Consider the following 22,829-nt stretch of genomic DNA (forward strand, 5'->3'; position numbering starts at 1 on the left):
GTATTACACTAATCACAGTGTAAGTGTTCCCATTAGGCTTACAGCAGCTGGGGGGGGCTGGAACCAACACTAATGACACTGACCCTCAAAGGTCTCTGGCTGAGAACTGAATCCACCTGGTCTCTGGATGTGGACCGGTCTATCTGGTCTCTGGTGTGGACCTGGTCTACCCGGCCTCTGGATGTGGACCCAGTCAGTCCAGTCTCTGGATGTGGACTCAGACTGCCCGGTCTCTGGATGTGGACCTGGTCTACCCGGTCTCTGGATGTGGACCTGGTCTACCCGGCCTCTGGATGTGGACCCAGTCTACCTGGCTTCTGGATGTAGACCCAGTCTGTCCAGTCTCTCAATGTGGACCCCTCTTATCTGGTCTCTGGATGTGGACCCAGTCTACCTGGCCTCTGGATGTGGACCCTGTCCAGTCTCTGGATGTGGACCCTTCTTATCTGGTCTCTGGATGTGGATTCAGACTACCCGGTCATCTGGATGTGGACCCAGTCTACCTGGTGTCTGGATGTGGACCTGGTCTACCCGGTCAGTGAAATGCACCCTGGCAGTGGTAGTTCTCTCCCTCAGTGACTCTGCTCCTGATGCTGATGATGATAAATGTCGAGTGAGTCCCACACACTGATCTCAGACCTGAATCAGATCTGGAGTCTCTGCTGAGCCTCTGGTTTCACATCGTGTTGTCAAATGATTCGATAAACTTTAATGATCCCACGTAGGAAAATAAACTGAGCTGACTCAGCATCAGTTCTCTGTTTCTGTGTTTCACAGTCCCCATCAGTCTGATCTGGTTTCTGCTGATTTCAGGTTTCAGTGTTTTCAAGGATTCTCCAGCATAGTGCCTACATCAACTGGAAGATCACAAACTTTTACTTTGGAAAACTTTCTGTGTTCTTACTGTATTTATGACCAGCTAGCTAATCCCTGCATCCTGTAGTTACTCAGTCATTTTTTAAACAACCAGCTTCTGAATTCTGCTCATGAAATGATGAAGTGTTGAAACTAATCAACATTAGCTTCTAGGTCAAGTCCAGCAAGCCCAGAGTTAAGTTCAGTTAGCTCAGTTAGTCAGTTAGTCTCGAGGTTCAGTTAGCTCAGACTTAGCTTCTAGGTTCAGTTAGTTCAGTTAGCTTCTAGGCCCAGTTAGCTCAGAGTTAGCTTCTAGGTGCAGTTAGCTCAGTTAGTCTCGAGGTTCAGTTAGCTCAGACTTAGCTTCTAGGTTTAGGTAGCTCAGTTAGCCTCTAGGCCCAGTTAGCTCAGAGTTGGCTTTTAGGTCTACTTAGCTCAGTAGTCTTGAGGCTCAGTTAGCTCAGAGTTTGGTCTACTTAGCTTATAGCCTTAGTTGGCATCTACGTATACTTAGCTTAGAGTTAGCCTCTAGGTTCAGTTAGCTCAGTTGGTCTCGAGGCTCAGTTAGCTCAGAGTTAGCCTCTAGGTTCAGTTAGCTCAGTTGGTCTTGAGGCTCAGTTAGTTCAGAGTTAGCTTCTAGGTTCAGTTCAGTTAATTCAGAGTTAGCATCTAAGGACAGTTAGATCAGAGTTAGCTTCTAGGTCTTGACTCCTGTCTCTTGTAAACTAAATCCTGATGACAACAGGATTGATTGTTGACTAGTGTGTTAAGATAAAAGCATGTAAATCAAACAGATGGAGGATTGATTGATTTCTTCTTGTTGTTAATCTAGGCCTGGTCCTCTGTCTGGAGTGACAGGATGTCAGTGTACAGATATTTTTAACCCTGTGGTTGTTCCTGGTGGTGGTGATGCCTTCAGGAGCTCTGATAAAGACTAACAACATCCTGTGGAGTCTGACAGCAGAAACAGCCTGTTCACAGCCACACTCAACAGAATAAGAATGGAAAAATTAAATATAATATTTCAGTAAACACTATATAATACAACCTTGATCAGGTCCCTATAAAACAGTGACTGTACTTGGTTTGGTGACAGAAAACCAGACTGGGAAGAACTGGTCCAGCTCAGACTGGTCCCTGCTGAGGCCTGCAGAGTTGCTGCTGCAGCTGCTGAGATACCTGAGGAGGAAACAGGAGGATGTGAGTGTGGACAGATTACAGTGTCAGAGTGTCAGTGTTATCTGACAGTCTGACCTCAGGAGGAAGCTAATGTGACGACTGATAGTTAAACACAGAGAGAAACTGACATATTACAGAGGCCGCAGGAGTCCGGACGTCAGGACTCAACTGACAGAAACCAGACGAGTCTGGAACTTCTGAGGCCTCCTGATCAGCCCTGTAACTGTAAAGGTGATGAATCTATTGTACATAAAACAACACACTTTACATCAGAACGTCCCATAGAAAATGGTGCTGGTGTTGCAGTACCACAGGTGGCCACTGGCTGACTGGTGGAGCTGTAACAGTCACAGGATGTTTGTGGAGCAGTACTATATGCTAACAAACTGACCTCAGGTCAAACCAGGCAGAATGAATGTAGAAAAACATAGTTTGACGCCAACAGGAGCTAACGTCAGCCAGCTAACCTAGCTACTGTTAGCACCCACTGGTAAAAGCAGGTATGCCTAATGTATGATCTGGGTTTTACAGGGTGTTTCTCGCTACGAGTCCATATCTTCATGTTTCATTTGTCAGTTCCTTTCCGTGCTGCAAAGTGAAGGTGAACACAACTGGCTTTAGCTAGCTATTTTTGCCAGCTAAGGGGAAAATAGACAGCCTTAGCTGGCTATTTTCTGTATTTTTGGGTACTTGCTAACGTTAGCTATGTGAGCTAGCTAATACTTTTACTGGCATGTGCTAACATTAGCTAGGTTAACCCATAGCTTATAGGGGTAACAGCTTTTACTAGTGGCAACAAACTTTGCCTTTGTTTATGTGTTTAAAAACTGTAATTTATCAACTGCAGCCATTACCAGGAAATAGTATTTTAATTGGTTGTTACCTCAGATTTAACAAGCAGAATGCTGCTGTTTGAAATGTGGCTACAGTATCTACTGCTAGCAAGATTAGCATTGAAGATACGGTGGACCCAGTTAGTACAGCACCACCTACAGTTCAGGAGAGGAACGACATGAGCCTTGTTTATGGACAGACAGAGGACGTCTCTCTCAGCCTACAGAGCTTTAACTTGTTAATTAATGACCACCATGAGTGTGACGGACTCTTCCTCTTTTCTCACGGTGACAGAAGGTTGTTGTATGTTTTTCCGGTCTGTAATAAAGAAATAAAGAGAGCTGAAACGACAGCAGATAGTGTGTGCAGTGAGAACTCTTCAAACTGTCGTCTTTAAATAAAATACAGCTGCAGGAAACCTGTGTTAGGATGCCAGTTCATCCTCCTACCTGACTCACTGTTAATCCCACAACAAACCCTCAGGTTTACAGGAGCCCTCTCTGTCTAATGAATGGACTCTGCCGGACCTTTCATGTCCACACGGTGACCTTCATCATGGTGGGGGAGGATGGACTGTGACAGGCTTTGTCCTTTAAAAAAGAAGCAGAGATGGAGTAGAGTTTCTCTTTAATGTGAAGCAGAGACGGTTTGACTTTGGATTAGTGTGAGCGGCTCAGCGCGAGCCGGCGGGCAGGATTAGTTTGTACCTGTGAAAAGGCTGTCAGGTAGATTGAACAGGAAGCTGTGATGAGAGGAGGATAAGTGGGAGGAGGAGAGTGGAGGAGTCTTATTCCTCCTCTTTAATCCAGCCTGAAGAGGAGTGAGTGGGATCACATTCAACAGACCAGGGACAATAAGTCAGCATCATTGGAAGGGAGACATGGAGGGAACAGAGAGCACCAGGGCTGAGACCAGGAAAGATATCAACAGGCTAACATGCTAACAGATCAATATGTTAACCTGTCATCTGTACTGTTTCAGATCAGGTCTAATAATTTGTGGGTCTATCTGGACTACAAAGTGACTTGATCCATATCAGACTGGGTCCTGCTGATCCCTCTTCTACCTTTTAAATCATCCTGTTGGAGCCTTGGATCAAGTGTGCTCATCAGGTCCTGCCAGACTGGTTCCAGTTGTCCTCAATCTATTTCAGATCTGGCCTGAGTGGATTCAGGTCCCTCTTTCATCGCCTCTAATTATCTTTGTATGTAGTCTTCCCTTTGCTCCAGGTGGACCAGGCCTGACTGTTTGAAATTAAGTTAATCTACGTTGGATTCAGGCAGATTTCTACAGGTTGGAGACCTCTGGTTCAGAAACATTCTGTTCCTGGATCTTCAGCCTGAAAGTTTCTGAAATAAGAGCTGTAAATAACATGATGTATAATGTGATCTCAGGTCTTAACCTCTGCTTGTAAAACGTGTTTCTGTCTCATAACGTCTGAATAATGAGCCGTCAGGAGTCGTTCCAGCTTCAGTCGGAGGATCTCTGAGGATTCTGGACTGTTGGAGGTTCACAGTCGTGTGGGTGCTGCTAACTGAAAACAGACCTGTGCAGTGTTTTATGAGGCAGAGGTTCAGATCTGATCCAGATCTGCTGCAGAGACTACGACTGATCTACAGCTCAGGATCAATCAACCTCTCCTCAGCTCCTGTCTTTAAAACAGGATGATTGATGAGTTGACCTGTGAGCAGTGTTTTCATGTATGCAGAGTATCTTATTATCACATCATGTCAATAAATACTTTGTGTCTACAGTCACGTGGATCTGAGCTCAGATAAGTTTGGTGAACCAGATCTGTGGTTTCACACCAAATCTGAATGAAATCTTTATTCACCTGTTTCCAAGGTGCATGGAAAGAAAACATCAGAAGATAAAGTCCAGCATCATTTGGAATTTAAATTAGTCAGAAATCAGACCAAACATCAGTCAGATTAAACCAAACATCAGTCATGAATTGTCCTGTGTTACAGTAGCAGCGTAGACTCTTCACAGTGAGGTCGTATCATTGTGTCAGAGTGTAAATGTAGAAGCCTGGTCCAGCTGCGAGTCCTGTCTGTCCTCAGCAGCAGGTTTCTGTCTCGCTCTGACATCCAGGCGGTTTTCAGCCTCTCTGTGTTTACCCAGGAACCAGAGTCGGGTCAGGACGTCCCGACAACTTTGTGTTTGACCCCCCCCCAGCATGTTGTTTTAGGGAGGTTTACTCTGTATCTGTCTGTGGACTCCCTGAGGACTGAAACTGAGCCGACAGAGATGAAGACATTAGTGAGGGGAGACACATACAGTCTGAGGTTTTTACAGATATCTGATCTGAACCATCAAAGACTAAGAACAGAGAGTTAAAGGAAGTTCTAAAGGCTTTTCTCTTGTTTTTCTGAAGCGCCTGTGGTGGTTCTTTCTCTCCATAAAACACGTCCACCCACTCCCTGGTATGAAAACACAGTCTGCTGGAGACAATGAGGACATCCTACATGCTGTATAAGCCTGTCAGTGTGGGGATGGAAGAAGAAAAAGAAAAGGGCTGAGAGTGACGAGGCTGGAAACAAACGAAGCTGAAGGAAGTTAGTTTGTGTAGAAGAAGAAGGAGAAGGAGAAGGTCCACTCCTCCTGTTGAGAGTCTGTCAGACCAACAGGATGTGTGTTTTAATCTGTGTGTAGGAGGAGGAGTCGGTCAGGACCAGACATTACTGCTGCAGGAAAACAAAAGCTCTGACGGTCGGCAGGAAGCTTCATTAAGGAGGATTAAAACACAAACGCTCAGAGCTGCTGCTGCTACAGAGGTCTGTTCAGCAGTCAGTCAGGACAGGACGGTAGCTGCAGACCTGGGGGTGTCAACTCATAAAGACGTTAGCATGTTAGCATCCTCTGTCTGTATAAGAAGCACAGAGGTGGTTCATGTCATTTTAATCATAAAATTCAATTCTCCTGGTTGCAGACAGCCGTCATCATTCCTCTGCTTTCTTTCCCTCTCGTCCTGTCTATCTCCACTGTCTCTGTCAATAAAGGCGTAAAAAAAACTGATGCATTCTGGGAAATAAGCAGCATGTAATCCGTCATTATTTAATCTGTACTGTGGTTATAGTGAGCGAGCTCGTCCTCAGAGTCTGACTCTGTCAAACCTTTTCGGTTTTACTACAAATGGACGTTTGACTCTGGGTTAGAGTGAGAGGATGAATTATATCAATGACAGGCCCCCACACAGACAGGTGTACAGGTGTGTGTTGTTGTGTTGATGGTGTCGAGCTTGAAGCTCAAACAGCAGGTGGGCCATATGGACACACACACACACACACACACACATCATTCTGCTCCTGTTAAACACCTTCGATGCTTCGTTAGTGACGGAGGCTGGTGGAGGTGAACAGGTCCTCACAGGTGGAGTCACACACAAACTTGTTACAGAGGCCAATACAACCTGTTTTTATTCATATACATCCACCTTATGGAGTCAGGATGTCAGTGAATTATCAGGTCATCTGTTGAAGCTGTCAGACGTCCACTCTGCCGGACATTAGTCCTGGATTACTGACGTCCTGCAGGAGGAACAGGTGAAGGTTCACAGGTTTGACCACAGGTGAGGTGTTTGCAGTTTAGAGTTGAACTGTTTCCTGGTTGTTTGGTTTGAGCTCAGTGACGCCTTCTTCAGAAAACCTGTGCAGGGTCTTGTTCACAGGAAGTGTTGATGCAGATCAACAGATCTGATCTTGATACAATCAGTACATCTCATATTAATACAAAGAATTTCTTCTTTCACAGGCCTCATATGTTCCATCTAATACAGTTTAGTTCCCTTCTCCAGTTTTACATTTAACTTTATTTTTTTCATTTTGGTTCGACTCCTTTAACTACTCCTTCATACTTTCTGCTACAGAAACATTCAACTATCAAAACTTTCAACTGTTTAGGACATTTATGCTTATTCTTTTTTCTAATATTTATTCATATATTTACATTTTTCAGCTTTTTCTTATTTTTTTTGCCATTCAAATGAATGCCTCAGCTATTATTTTCAGCTTTCAACTTCCAAATTTTGCTTCTGCATTTACCTGTTTTTTTTTCAGTGATTTCCTGCCATTTTTCAGCATTGCTTCAGTGATTCCTTCAGCTCTCTGCAGTCACTCTGTAAATAATGAAGGTTTCAGCTTCTCAAAAATCAACGCTCAGTATTTTTACATTTATTTATTTATCTTTAGGATTTAATGAAGACATGGGGGTTTCATGCTGCAGGTCGAACAAAACAAGCAGTTTACATACAGTGTCAGTGACGTCCTCTTCAGAAAACCTGTGCAGGGTCTTCAGATATAAAAACATATTGTATATAAATTCAGTTATTCAAAGGAACAGTTCAGTATTTTCTGAAGATGTTTGGTTTTCATGCTGCAGGTCGGACAGTTGGGGTTTGTGAACTCAGTCTGGATCAGAGTCAGATAAGAATAAAAATAGCAAAAAAAAAACAAAAAAAAAAAAAAACAGGCGTCACAGTTTCCAAAGCAATAAGTAAAGGTCCTGCAGGCTGATGACTGTGCTGACAGGTTTCTTCCATCAGGTCCTCACAGGGCTGCAGTAAGTCAGGTCTGAAAGTGGTGATGCTGTGGGTGAATTCCTCATCACCAACCTGCAGCTGATTCATTCAGAGACAGAAAACAAACCTCAGAGTTTTTATGTTTTCAGCTGAAAAGTGAACGTGCTCCATCCCTGAAGAGAAACCGCTCTAAGGCAGAGTTTAAAGGTTTTCCATGACACACACACTCTCTCTGTCTGTGAAGCTGTTTAAACATGCCAACATGGCGGCAGCAGGTGGTGCAGGCGTGTAGCAGCAGACCTCTTTGGCCTGATCCAGGATCAGCGGTTCAGCTCTGTCACATATGGTGCTGTGAAGATGGTGGCATTAAAAAGTTTGACTCGACCATCTGTGAAGCGCCTGCAGTCAGCGCTCTGTCAACACCCACCGTTTGTTCTCTGTGTTGACTTCACCTGTTTGATCGACTCGTACCTTCAGTAACACACCACAGGAAGTCCGACACAGCCCAGAGTCCGACACAGCCCAGAGTCCAACACAGCCCAGAGTCCAACACAACCCAGGCCGGCCGGCAGCCTCCCACAGGTGAGCTTCATCAAAGGAGGAGGTTTATTTGAGGGTGGACTCGTGTCAAAATACCACGGGGTGTCCCAACGGCCTCATGGGAAAAACTCACTGAGAGTCTGATGAAAGGTGTCACAGCTGCTGTTTCAACTCTGATCAATACAACCAACACTCTTCATGTCCTACAGAACCCACAGTCACTGATCCTCTGAGGACTGAGTCTCTCAAAACATGAACAACCCTCCTGAGTGTAGTTCAGCTGTGAAACATGTCAGCTGAGCTCTCAGCAGTCTGAGGATTATATCTCACACTGAGACTGGAGGAGACCCTGTCAGGACTACAAACATGGCTGACTCACCCTGAGACAGCTTATAAATGACAGTCAGATGCTGACATGTTGAATAAAACCACAGACCTGGGCAGCATTACCCTGCCTTCATGTGGCTCTGTGTCAACAACCAAAGGCAGAAGATTCAGGGGATTTCTTAAAGTGAATGTTTCACAATCTTTACTCCATGACTACTGATGTTACTCTGAATGTTACTCTGCAGCTGTGAACTTTGGATGTTACCATGTATGTTTCTCTGTATGTCATTACTTAGCACGCCGTTACGTACACTGCACATCAGTGCTCTGTACATCGTTACTCTGTATGTCGTTACTCATGTCGTTACTCTGTACAATGTTACTCTGTACGATGTTACTCTGTACGATGTTATTCACGTTGTTACTCTGTACGATGTTACTCTGTACGATGTTATTCACGTTGTTACTCTGTACGATGTTACTCTGTATGATGTTACTCACGTTGTTACTCTGTACGTTGTTACTCTGTATGATGTTACTTCACATGCTGTTATTCCACGTTGTGTTCATTAGGCTTAGGTCTACGCCTGCTTTAATCTGTACATTACTTCATGACGAGGTGTGTCATTGTGAGACTCTGAGTTGGTTTCTAAATGTGAACTGAAAGACTTGAGTGTCAGAGTCTAGTGTCTGTGTTGTTTCTGCTGAGGTGAATCAGTAAACTGACTCTTTCCTCAGGAGATCATCCTGACTGATTCAAACTCTGTCCATGGCCATCACATTATTCACCAGTGTTAGACTGAACCTTGTGATTTCTGCTGATTCTGTGAGAGGAGATGTGCTGATGGAGACAGAAGCTGTTAATGTAGCAGAGGAGGAGGATGGAGAGTTTCTGCTGAAGCTCTGGAGTAAAACAGGATGCTGATCAAATCAACAGTCATTATCTGAATGAGTCAGCTGATCGGCTCGTTAACGGTGTCGGAGCAGAGACCCGCCCTGCATCTGATGCACAACTGTTACTGTTGTTAATCAATCATCAGGCGACGCTATCAAACACAGAGGTCCAACCAACAGTCCAGAACTGTCCAGGTCCAGGTCCAGGTCCAGGTTCAGGTTGACAGAAACATGAGTTATAACATCTACTGTTCTGAGGACAGAAAACCTCCATTGATGAGTTAATTGATTATTGTTAATTGATGAGTCTGTCCATTGATTTCCTGCCGTTGATCTGGGTCCAGACGTGGACTGATGGGCCCCCCTCCCTCCGTCCCACAGAGGACCCAGAGTTTGTGGTTAGTTTGTGTTTTCATAAATGAAATAAGTCTGTGTCAGTGTCAGACCTCTGTGTGAAGGTCAGAAAATAAAACCAGGTCCAGGTTCAGGACTGAGTCCTCTCTCAGATCCCTGGCACGCATAATAACACAGTGACTGTTGTGGTTAGTCCTCTGAGACCAGCAGAGTCCTCTCAGTCTGGATCATGGTGGTTTCAGGCTGAGAGGGATGAACCACAGGAGGCCCAGAACCAGGACCCCACCCTGTCACAGACGGGATTAACTGAATTCCTCATCACAAACAGAGGAGTTTATGAAGGACTCATTACAGATTCAGGACTGCAGCTCCTGCCCACCAAGGAGGAATTCACTGCTAGAGTCAGACCAGCTCCGAGTCCTGTATCTGTCCTGCAGGGTTCACTGTCTCTGCTAACTCTGGGGAACCCAGATCCACCAGACTGGACCAGACCATGAGGAGAGGTAGGCTAATGTTCTAATGTTTGGATCTAAATCTGTATCTGGATTCAACATTTCTATCACTTTTACATAACTGATCATCTTTATTAATCTTTATTAACGTCTAATAATGTTTATTAATGTCTAATAATGTTTATTAACGTCTAATAATGTTTATTAAAGCTGATGGGATCTGTCTGAATGCAGGGTTTTTATATTTTTGGTCAGAGCTCCTTCTGCTTCATATAAACCTGCAGCTCATCACCAGAGTTGAGTGACGTTACATTCAAAAGTGACTTGGTAAGTTACAACATTACTAAAAAGCAATGTGTTACGTTGGTTACGTCCCACTGTTAGCTGTTAGCTGTTAGCTTAGCTTCTAGAGTTGATCACAGCTGACAGACGCAGAAAAAAAAGGAGCTGACTGTGTGGACGGGTTTTAGTTTTGTTTCTCTGCTGATGGTATGTTACTCATTTCAACATAGAAGTAATCAGAGTACTCTGACATGTTAAACTTTTTATTCATCCAAAACCTGGCTGTTGTGGTCGTTGTTCCCGTCACGTGAGGAGAAGTCGATTACGGATCATGTGACCCACAGGAATCCTGAAACACAGGGTCAGACAGTTCGCTCCTCGTTCAGGATCCAGGATCTGTTACTGTGTGAAGTTCTGCAGCAGCAGAACACAGTGTGAAGCTTTATTACAGCACAGGTCTCAGTCTGTGGAGGAGGTGGAGGGAGGTTAAATGGTGGAGAGGACTGAGGTCAGGACAGAGCTTTGTCTTTAACCCTGAACACTGTCGGTCGGTGTGTCTGAAGGTTCAGTCTGATCCTGTAGATTAAAACCTCTGCAGGAATCTTCCTCATGATCTGGAAAAACTTCTTCTCTGTGTTTTATTTTTTCCTCTAAAATCCCCGTCAGTGACTCAGTCAGGCGACCGAGCGGTGACACAATCTGCTGCTGCTGGATGAAGAGTTCCCTCCTCCTCCTCCTCCTCCTCTCTGGTATGTCACTGCTTCGCCTGGTCTCAGACCAACAACCACAGAGGGAGGGAAACACTGGCTTTTATTTTTTCTCTCTGGCTGTACACAGATCCAGATGTAACCTCAGAGTTTTAACTCCTCACTGTTCCCTCAGCTGAACATCAAACACAGAAGACAAACATCACGTGTTACTGTGAGTCATTATTATTACAGAGCAGTCCTCAGTCTGGAAACAGCCAAATATCTCACAACAAAGGTGTGAAAAATATTAGTGATAAATAAACATTAAATATCCCAAAACACACGAGTTTAATACATGAATACTATTAGAAAGTTACTGGAAAACAACTGACAACACACGAATGATATGTGTGAAAAAAGAAGAATATTCCCCAAAAATATTAGTTTAATACATTAATACTATTAGAAAGGTGCTTGGAAAAATATTTTCAAAAATGACAAGAAATTAGTGAAATGTGTGAAAAATTAGAATAGAATATCAATAAAATACGAGGAAAATATCCCCTGAAATATTGATACTATTGGAAAGTTACTGGGACAAATGTTCAGAAAAACTCTGAAACAAAAAAGAATAATAAAACATGTCAGGAAAATAGACCCCCACCCCCCCCACACCTGGAAAAAATGTACAAAAATAAGACAAAAAAATGAAAAAGTGAAAAATATTAATAACTGGTCACTAAGTGAAGTACCCAAATATAATTATTTATATACTTTATTAATATTAGAAAGTGACTGGGGAAAAATATCAGTAAAATCCACAAAAGCTGATAAATATCTGACAAAGGTTAATAAACGGAGAACTGTGACATCTGGTGATAAATGATAAGATGAATCTGCAGAGATTATATTTGTGCTCTGGTCTGTTTGTCGTACGTTGTTTCTCTCTCTGATGATTTCAGGGTGAAAACAGTCGTTCAGATGAACATGGTGTAGTTTGCTGTTAATGTGAGGTCAGTCCCACTCTGACCTCTGACCTCTCACCTCCACCCTGCACCATGATGAAGCTCAGGTCCGCTGGTCGAGAGTCTGACTGACTCCTCATTGTGTGACAGGTTACTGAGCGTGCTCAGACCCCCCCGCCCCCCAGTAGAGGCTAATACTGGCTCATCAGAGGAATTCAGGGGGAATTTATGCACCGTCTCCCGGCTAATTGAATTAGACGCATGGTGTCGACAGTGTGTCCATTGTAGAAGCTGCACAATGTTGGGTTTCATGCGTCCAGAGCTCAGGGTGGAATTCTGTGCCATTTAGACCCCCACGCCCCCCCCCCCAACAACGGCATCCCAACCACTGGCTCTTTATTTTGTTCCAGTCAGTGATCTGCCCCGGGCTTCAGGCTCCATCAGAGGGCCATCATTAACCAGCCGAGGGGAGGGCAGTCAGCACCACAGGATCAGACCGGAGGGGTCGAGTCACCTACAGGACAACCGGGTGGGAGGGGGGCACAGTGGTCATTACTCCACACACTGAGTTTCATGTGTATAACTACTATTAATATCTGATATATGACCTCATTTAACACACAGTGCATATATATATATATATATATGACCATATATAAACATATTAAATGTCTATATTTAGTCCATTTTCTGTGACCATATTTACACATGTAATATTTCAGAATACGTATGTATGTTCATGTTTAGTGTATTTTCTCATATATACAAACATGTTTTAAGCAACTATGTGCGTAATGTTGTATGCCAGTGTATTAAAAATCTGACTATGACCCAAACTTGTTCGCTAAATCAGCAGAGCAGATGTACTTTTTTTTTTTTTTTTTTACAGCTGTACAGTGAGAGAATTTCACATGGACGTCACCGAGCTTTTAGAGAACTGTGTGACCTTTAGCTTTTATTAACTTCTCAAAATTCTGACAAAATCATGACCAGAGGCTAAATCTGTTAGCATGTTCTGACTGCTATCTGATTAAAGCTACGTAACCAATCACTGGAGTTATCTATCATTTATTTTACAGTATCAGAGACAACGTTTTGTCTGCTGGTCCATCTGTTTACATCTATCCGTCTAGCTGCAGTATCTGTGTGGTGTAGTGAGGACAGATTAGCAGCAGTAACAGTGACAGAGGTCTTTGTGTTGTAACCTTTCCCCCCTGGCCTTCGTGCATTTCACCAAAACCACTAATTAGCATGACTTCTGATAGTGGCAGCAAATAACAGCGAGGGCATAATGGAGCAGTCACAGGATCACTCATATGACATTGTATTTGAAATTACACATTACGACATTAAAAGCAGCAGCTTTTTGAAGTTGTGCGACAAAAGGATGATGGAGGGGGGGTCGTGCTTTAAAGGGTCAGGACTGAAGTCAGTGAGTCACAAGTTTAATGCGTTCACGTTAAACTGACTGATGGATGTTAACTGTTATTTAACCTGGAGGCCCTCACTGAGATGAAATAACATTAAACAAAGAGAAACACAAAGGTAGATACATCTTCAACACAGTCAAAATAAAATCTACCGGTTTCTTCTGCATGGACACGAGTTTTCCTTTTCTTCGTGACAGTGAAGATGAGTTTCGTATTTTAATTGGAAACAGTTTTTGAATGAAGACCAGGTTTATGTCCAGAGTCCAGGATTTCCTTCCAGAGTCCAGGTTCTAGACTCCTGTAAATTGTTCAGACTAAAGCTCTGTGGTTCAGGTTCAGATGGTGGTTTAGGTTCAGTGTAAATAGACAGGTTGTGTCTGAACTGTTTCTGTGTTAAACCAGACCCTGTGACAGTCTAAACAGAACCAGAGAACTGGTTTATAAAGCTGGACTTACAACCAGTGGTGATTTTACGGTCACAAAAATTTGTGTCCATGTCTATGAAATGTAACCTGATGATTTCATGTACATGGACAAGAACTGCCAGTTGATATATTGTAGAATTTTTGTCTCACCTCAATAATCTGTATTATCTGTTTTAATTCTAATTTTATATCCCAAACCAGTGTTTTAAAGATCATTTATTTCCACAGGTTGGTTGAGTTTAAAGGAGGTTTGGTCTGAAGCTTTTTGTGTCTGTCCTCGGTCTTTAAAGACTCATAAAACCAGATCTAACAGACTGAGTCAGGACTCTGTTGAATATCTGACTAGAAATCTGATTAGAAAACATAATTCAATGATTCGCTTTGTCTAAAAAATGTCTTTGTTGAGGAACGTTGTCCAGTATGTGTGGTTTTCTAATGTTGTTATGGAGTTAGCCTGACGTCTCCTTCATTACGCCTCCTCCAAACATAAACGTCCATAAATCTGTTTCCATGAGTCCAGGTCACAATCTGAACAGTCTTTTTATTCAGGATCAGACATTGTGCTGTTAAACCAGACACGCCCCAGCTACACCTTATTTTATACAGTCTGTCAGCTAGACACAGCACTGCACAGTTATGCTAATGATGCTAGCTCTGCTAAATTACTGCTAGCTGCTGCCATGCAGGCTGTGCTAACTGTTGCAGCCCCAAAGTACATTTTAGTGGGTTTAAAAAACTTTGTGTGCTAACGTTAGTTAGGACTAATGTCAGCAGCTAATGTTATAAGGCTAAACAGCTAGTGTTAGCAGCTAATGTTAGGTTGATGTTAGCAGCTAATGCTAGCAGCTCTGTTAAAAGGTTAATGTTAGCAGCTAATGCTAGCAGCTACATTAGAAGGTTATAGTTAACATGAGCGTTTCATGAGGTGTTTTTATTCAGTAGAAATGTCATATAGTGCAGCACCTGATATGTTCAGACCAGGTGTCTGAGCTGTCGAGTCTAAATAAAGTTTACTGAATGTGTCACAGGTGTAAAAACCTGTGTAGTGATGTCACAGGCGGTCACATGACATGTTAAAGCTCACGTGTTGATGTGCATCTGAGCTCAGACCGGGTCTATAAATATGTGGGCCCTCCTGTCAGAGAAAGAGGCCTTGTGTGGATGAAGTTTGGTCATAAATTCCTTTACGCAGCTCCTCATTGTCCCCTGGTCCTCGTACAGTGGACACATTATGACTGCTCCTGGTGGAAACTTTGTTTACAGACTCACAAAAACCCCCCAAATCCACGCTGATATGCTAATGGAGAGGAGTACTACTGAGACCCCCCGGCCATATCTGAACGGGGTGACACCGCCAACAGACGGCCCTTTTGTCTGGTCCAGGACTGGGACTGTGGCCCTGGATCCCTGGCCTCAGGGATCTGTTATTCAGATGGCGTCTGGTCTTTAGTGACTGAACATGACAGACACGCATAGCTCTGCTAATTCTGGAGCGCCTCTGGTCAGAGGGATGAATGAAGTGATAAATACTGAGAGAACAGAGGATGGGCTCTTCATGCTAAGGAGGTTAACCTCTAACCTCCCACACACAGAGACTGGTCTGATCCCTCAGCAACACAGCACTATGTGGCTGGTCCTCAGAACCTGGGACCAGGACCAGAACAAAACCTGAGCTACACCTAAGACACTGATGCTTCCAGTTGTACTCAGGAAGTCAGAATTTCTGAATTCTTAGTCAGACGTTTCAACAGAAGTCGGATTTCCGGACTCAGAAAGTCGGAGCAACCCCGACATCAGAATCCAAGATGGCTGCTCCTCACATCAACAGCAGTGAACACTCTGCTAATGTTCCTGTTTATAGCAGCTCAGTCTCATTAGTTTCACATGAAGTCAGTCAGACACAGAGAACTGTTCAGGTTTATCTGTGGACATGTTGCTACGCTGTTTGTAGAGCGCTGTTAGCAACTGTTGCTAACAACAGCTAGTCTGAGATACAACTGAATCAGTTCACCTTCATGGTTTAATGTTCCAGGTTTGAAATGTGAAGAGTTAGTATTAAACTCTGACGTGAACAGCTCAGCTGTTCTTCAGGAGCAGATCTGATCTGATCTCTGACAGAGAAACAACAACAAACACTTCCTGTGAGCGTCCATGTTTTTATGACTTCTAAACTGGAACATAGTCCACTTGGAGGGTTGAAATTTTTAATGGATGTCATGAAACCCAGTTTTGTCATGAGTACTTTAAGACAGAACGTGAATATTACGCAGTAAAAAGGAGACGTAAATTGTTCTTCGGAGGGAGGTTTGATTTTTCTGAGCTTTCGTGCTGTGAATAAAGACTAAAGAGTCTGCGTCCTCAGATCAGGAGCTATCATCCCCAGCAAACTGTCCCACCAACATCCTGAACACATGTCCACAACCAGCTGTGGTGGAGCTTCAGCTGCTGGATATTCGTGGGCAACTATTTCACACTTTGACATTCTTGAATCACGTCGTGCTGACAGTGAAGAGACCTTTAGTCTGACACTGGGTGGGGCAGTGTCGTCACAGTTTACACAACAAGTGTGTAATGCCAGTTTCCACAGTGATGGTGAGGGTGGTGTTTTCAAAAGATTACACTCTGGAAACACCGTTGTCATGTGAACGAAAAGTCAAACCACAACACAGGTTTACTGTTTAAAACCTGTTGTGGTGTAAACAGGACCTTTGCTGCACTCTGTGGTCTGACATCACAGGTCCAGACTGAACACTAGAGCCTACCAGGACCAGTTCTGTGGTCAGGACTGAGGACTGGACCAGAGACCCTGTAGTCCTGGTCTCAACCTCAGTCTCTCACTGTGCAGGACTCGGTCACCTGGCCTCTACAGGTGAGGTTTTAACAGGTATCACCATGAAATCTCCCCAGCTGATCACTGACATAAAGACAAGTTTTCTTTGTTTGAGGAGTTTTCTGCCTTTTGATTTTGATTCTGATTTGATTTGTCCAGAACGGAAACCTGAACCCTGGATGAACCAGGTTCAAACATCTTGTTAGAGTCACAGGAACCTGAAGGAAACAGAACAGGTGAACCGACTCCTGTATAAACAGTCCAGGTGATTACAGAACGAGCTGCAGGTGAGGAGAGACCAGGTGACTCACAATGACAGGAGGTACAACCAGAACAGACACAACCAGGCAAAGGAATTTCAAAATAAAACAGGAAATAATACATATATGAGTCAGGAGTTGTGACAGACTACAGATGAAAACATTATGAATAAATAAATAATATTGAAGTGTATCACAGTGCTTCAAACTTATGGAACCAGGAAGTCAGTTAGCATGTTAGCATGTTAGCACTTCCTGTTCCCTCGTCCCAGAGTCAGTGTGTTTCTGGTTAAATGTCTGAAATAAGGTCTGTGGCTTTAACACAAGCTCAAGACATTTTCAGGTTTTATTCTCCGACATAAAATCCGTCAGTATAAAAACAAGCCTTGACAATATCATATAGAATTTTGTCATAGATGGATATCCAAATAAAGATCCTTCAGGAACCTTAGCTCTGAGAGGAACCAGTTTTTATACTGAGGAATCCTAAAGGTTCTCGTAGGAACTGACAAAGAGCATCTACGAACATCTGAGTTCTTGGAGAAGCCTTGAGGCTCTTAAAGGAGCTACTCCTTTAATATTCATTCCTAATAAATAAATAAATAAAATGTACCTCACAGACAGTAGTGATCCGTACTGTTGTTGGTGCGTTTTAGTTTTGTTATTGGAGACTGATGTGGATCAGGTGTGTTGTTGTGTTTTTAAAGAGGTGAACTCAGTGGGTTAGTAAACAGAGTAAACACATACACACATTAATACAAAATGAAATGTAAACATAAAGACGTTCTCCATGAGACAGAAGGTGGAGGTAAATAAATGACCAGTCAGCGTCTGCACAGACGAACTTTAAACTGAAAATCCTCAGTGAGTCTCTTCCTGTTGTAATCTGATGTTATCAGGTAGGAAAATCCCAGTTTGCAGCCAAATGAGAAAAAAACTAAAAACGGAGTGTGTTTCCCCGGGCAGCAGCAGAAAACAACAGAATCATGTGATTTATATTTTTAGACGGTTTCTGATCAAACAGTGAACGGACATGAAAACACGCTGCACTTCAATTAACTTTGATTAACACCAGCCAACTCGTCGCCTTTGGTTTAAACAGGGGAATTCTGCACACCATTATTAATTCAATGTCTGTCTACTTTGTTTCAACATGTCTGACATATATATGATAATATATAACCGAGTACATTCATTTACAGATGTTAAAGTGCTCTAAAACAGTCTTTTATGATTGAATTTTTACTGTAGACTTGATATATACGTGTGGTATGTTGTAATATACACAACTACTGTTTTGTTTCTCCTCATAGGAAAATACATGGGTCTGAAAAGACCTCAGTGTCTTTTAATTTAGTTTACTGTATTTAACATTTCTGGAGATGTGGATTTTTCTCATTTTAATTTTATTATTAAACTTAACTGATTGTTGTGCAAATATAAAAAATAATTTCATTAAATATTAATAACATGTAAGAACATTGATAAAACATGTAAATATATATGACCAAGTTAAACTTCCACTTCACTGTATCATCATTATTTTTAACCTATTTTAAAATCTTTTTCAGTCCATTTTTGTTACAAACAGAAAAATGCTGTGACACAGGAAGTGATGTGTTTATGTTTGGAATAAACAGAAGAGGAAGTGACTCATTTCTGGACAAAGTTAGATCACAGAGGTCAGTGGTGAACTAAAATGTTATTTTAATATTTAACAATAAACATCAACAACAAACAAAAGATTTCAGGTGAGAATCGGGAGCTGTCTGATGGCAGTGTTAAAGGATCATATCATCATTATAGTTTGATTTATTTCTAAATTAGTTTTAAACCAGCATTATTTAAGGTCACCTATGAGGGTTTTTTTTTTTATTTTCTTTTGTTTCAAAAGATGATTAAAGGTTGTTTGTGGGGTTCCTCAGGGCTCAATGTCAGGCCCATTAATAATTAAATTAGTTATTTAATCCAACCTATTCAAGTGTATTTTATTCACAGATAATACAGGTTATTTTGCTGTGGTATAAATTAGAAATTAAATCAGATAATAAGAATTAAATCATATAAAGTTGGTTTGATTTAACAAACTCTCTGAATGTGTGACTGAAAAATCATATAACAATTCTCCAAAGTGAACTAATGGCAATAATGTGCATGAATACTAAAATTTAACACTGAGCCTCAGTCTTTAGAAACATTTGTGCAGTGTGAAGGAAAAACTGAATTGGATGAAAAGGTTTTACTGAAAGTTGGAGATAAAAACTTGACAATTGTTCCCTCTCATTAAATTTCACATTTCTGCCTATCAGGGTCCAAAACAGATCAGCACAGTACAGGTTTACATTCCCTCTTGTGTTTCTGTTCCCTCACGTGAAGTTTTACATTTCTGTTCCCTCACATGACGTTTGAAGTTTCTCTTCCCTCTCCCAATACGTTGTTTCTGTTCCCTCACATTACATTTTGTGTTTCTGTTCTTTCATGTGAAGTTTTACATTTCTGTTCCCTTGTTTCTGTTCCCTCGCATTTAGTGTTTCTGTTCCCTGACATGGAGTTTTACGTGTCTGTTCCCTTGTTTCTGTTCCCTTGCATTAAGTTTTATGTTTCTGTTCCCTCGCGTTAAGTTTAGCTTTCTCTTTCCTCACTCAACAACCTGAGACTTCAAACAAAAATTCAGCTATAAACATAAAGGAGTGATAAGACATTATAAATGATGCTGGAATAATCACAATAATCTACATTATAAACCTTTTATCATTGATTCATATTTCCGCGCATTAAAAGATATGGAACAAATACAAATCAGATGTTTATATTTTAGAAAAGAAAGTTAAAACTACATTCAAAGAAAGTAAAGAGATCAAACTGACTTTGTACCTGCGTATAAACTGCTGTTCAGGTGTGACAGTGACAGGAAGCGGTCATGATGTCTCACCTGACGCTCACAGGACACTCGAGTCTGTTTGAGTGGAAACCCCCGTTAGAGAGGAGGAGGAGGACGCCACGGTGGAGCCGATCATATCAATTTAATAAGCTCTTGTTAGCATTGATTTAATCATGGACACAAGCTGCTGCTGTGCTCCATATTTTCTGAGATAATCAGATTGAGAGGAGCTGCTGCTGCGAGGATCCGCTGCATGAATCATAAAACAACTTGTTTACTCCCACCACGAAGGAGGAGAGGGAGGAGAGGGAGGAGAGGAGACCACCCAGAGTCTCACACATTAGACTGCAACAGGATGGAAAACTGAATTATTATATAATTATAATGATCCTCAAACGTTTTAACTGTGGTTCCTCCGACACGCTGAACTGCAGTTAAATTCCAGTGGAAAGATTCAAACGGGTTTTCTTCTGCAGATGAATCTTGACTCGACAACCTCAACCACAGGTCCTCCATCCATGCTCTGGAGCTTTCAGTCATTTCACATGGTCTTCCTCGGCAGATGCAGTGTCCTCAGTTTGCTGGTTGAAAGCCCAAGTCACTGATCAATTTCTGATAATTACAGGATCCTCTCTGGTTTGTCGGTATGATCTGACGACCTGGACTCTCTCCAGAGGACGAACCCTTTAGATCTGATCTTCCCTCTAGCGCCACCCTCAGGATGGACTGAGCATGGCGTAGCTGTCTGTGTTGATGAGCTGGAGGTTATTAAAGGTCAGACAGTCTCCTCTCAGTCTGATGAGTTCAGCTGTGACAGCAGCAGAATAATCTCATGTTCTGTCTCATTTCCTCTGCACATTTCTGATTCCACACAAACTATACCTGCTCTACTGTCTCTCCGCCCTGATGCATGATGGGAGCAGGCGGCCGGCGTCTCGCTGTCTGTCTGAGACCTTTTTCTTTATGGATCCATTTCCTCCTTTTCTGTGTTCCCACCTCCTTCTCACTCCATCCATCTCCATCTTCATCTCCATCCTGCTCTCTGCCTCCACCTCAGAGTCTCCTCCACATCCTCATTACTGAAACATCCTCAGAGTCCCTCAGTCCATCAGGGTCCATCAGGGTCTGTCGGAGTCCATCAGGGTCTGTCAGGGTCTGTCAGAGTCTGTCAGAGTCCAGAAAACCCATCAGAGTCCATCAGGGTCTGTCAGAGTCTGTCAGAGTCCATCAGGGTCCGTCATAGTCCATCAGGGTCTATCAGGGTCTGTCAGAGTCCATCAGGGTCCGTCAGAGTCCATCACGGTCTGTCAGGGTCTGTCAGAGTCCATCACGGTCTGTCAGGGTCCGTCAGAGTCCATCAGGGTCTGTCAGGGTCTGTCATTAACTTTTATGCTTATGTTCCCTTGTATTGAAATTTAAATTTCTGTTCCCTCGCGTTAACTTGTTTTGAGTTTTACGTTCCCTGATCTACAAGACCAGGTAGTATACTGGTCCAGTTCTAACTGACTGCCAGTTTACAGAGATGTGTTGACTCTTCCCATGATGCACTTCTCACTGCTTCCTCGTCTCAGAGGCTGTAACCAGACACTGGCTCTGCAGGGTGAAGCTGTGGTTCAGTCTGTGATGCTGTTGTTGGTTCAGCCACACAGAGTCTGCACTACGGCTTCAGTCCGTCTCAGTCAGAGAGGACCAGGTGGTTCGGAGTTGTGTCTGAGCAGACACAACCCAATCACACTGTGGTCATAAAACACAATACTGAAACATGAGATCCTTCCAGTTTGACCCTCCTGGGCCTCCGTACTTTGGAGCTTCTGACATTTCAGAGAGAAAATGAGAACATAAAGTCAGTTTCCTCATCAGCCAATCTTTTCATTTTACTGCACATTTTAATCTCACAGGGTGCAGAGGACATCCCCCCCCCCCCCCCGGTTTTTATAAGGATTACCAGGTCCACAGATGAAAACAGAGGATTAACTGGACAGAAATGTCAACATGTGTCGGCTCTTTTACACTTCACTGTCTGTTACTCTGAGTCTGATGAAGATGATTTCCTCTTCTTCTGTCCGCTAAACCTCTGACGCTCTGACCTCACCTGTAACTCACCTGTGATCAGCTGTTCTGGTTTATTCATCATGAACTTGAGTGACCATGTGATTGTTTCCAGTCCTAAACCATCTGACAGACTGAATCAGTCAGAGCTGCTTTACAACAGGAAGCTGCAGCTCAGACACATAAAGACAGAAGAAGAAGAAGAGGAGGAGGATTTAAAGTGTCAGCAGAGGAGGAGGAGCAGCTCTGTTACTCTGATTGTTTTTTTATTAGATAAATATGAATGTACATTAAAAAAACTGAGCAGAGCAGAGAGAGGAAACTGTCTGAGTCACTTTACATTTAAAACTCAGTTTAATCTAAAACACACACAACGTTAAAGTTTCTCTATAAAACCATTGGTCCGTCCAACACTTCCTGTCCAGAGTCAGACCTCTGCACCACAACTTCAGCTTTCTGCTCCAGAGACAATGGTCTTCATCCAAACACAACAACAGCAACATAAATAACAAACCTGTAGATTTTAATCTTTTTAATCAGTTTATTTGGATTACACAAAAATATTCTTGGTGAGTTTTACCAGAAGTTTAGGTTCATACCCAAATTCTGAGTTTGTTTATTTACATTTTCTCATCTTACTCAAATATTTAGACTTCTACTTGAAAGTTCTTTTTTCTTTTAAGGTTAAATTTTAGGGTTTCCACATTTTTTTTGGAAATTCAACATCTTTAGTCATATTTATTTATTTTCTTTGAGAAAAGACATTTATTCACATTTCTGGGTTTGCTTTGTGTTTTTAACTAATTGTTTTGGAATATTAATTCAGAATATTAAAAACATTTTCAAAATATAGCAGGTCAGGACAACACCACCTCTGACTACAGCCTCAGTAATAGTCCATTTTAAGCTTGATAAAGGGAGAATATGTGGCAGCGTTGTTGAGCTGGCTTGTGTTGGACTGTAGAGATGTACCTAATAAAGTGGACAGGGAGTGTATACACTAACATTTCTGAGTTTAATCCTTATTTTTCTCTTTATTTCAGGAGGTGTTTTCAGACAGCTGG

Source organism: Lates calcarifer, unplaced genomic scaffold, assembly GCF_001640805.2.
Source record: "Lates calcarifer isolate ASB-BC8 unplaced genomic scaffold, TLL_Latcal_v3 _unitig_5444_quiver_468, whole genome shotgun sequence".
In the NCBI taxonomy this organism is placed as follows: domain Eukaryota; kingdom Metazoa; phylum Chordata; class Actinopteri; family Centropomidae; genus Lates; species Lates calcarifer.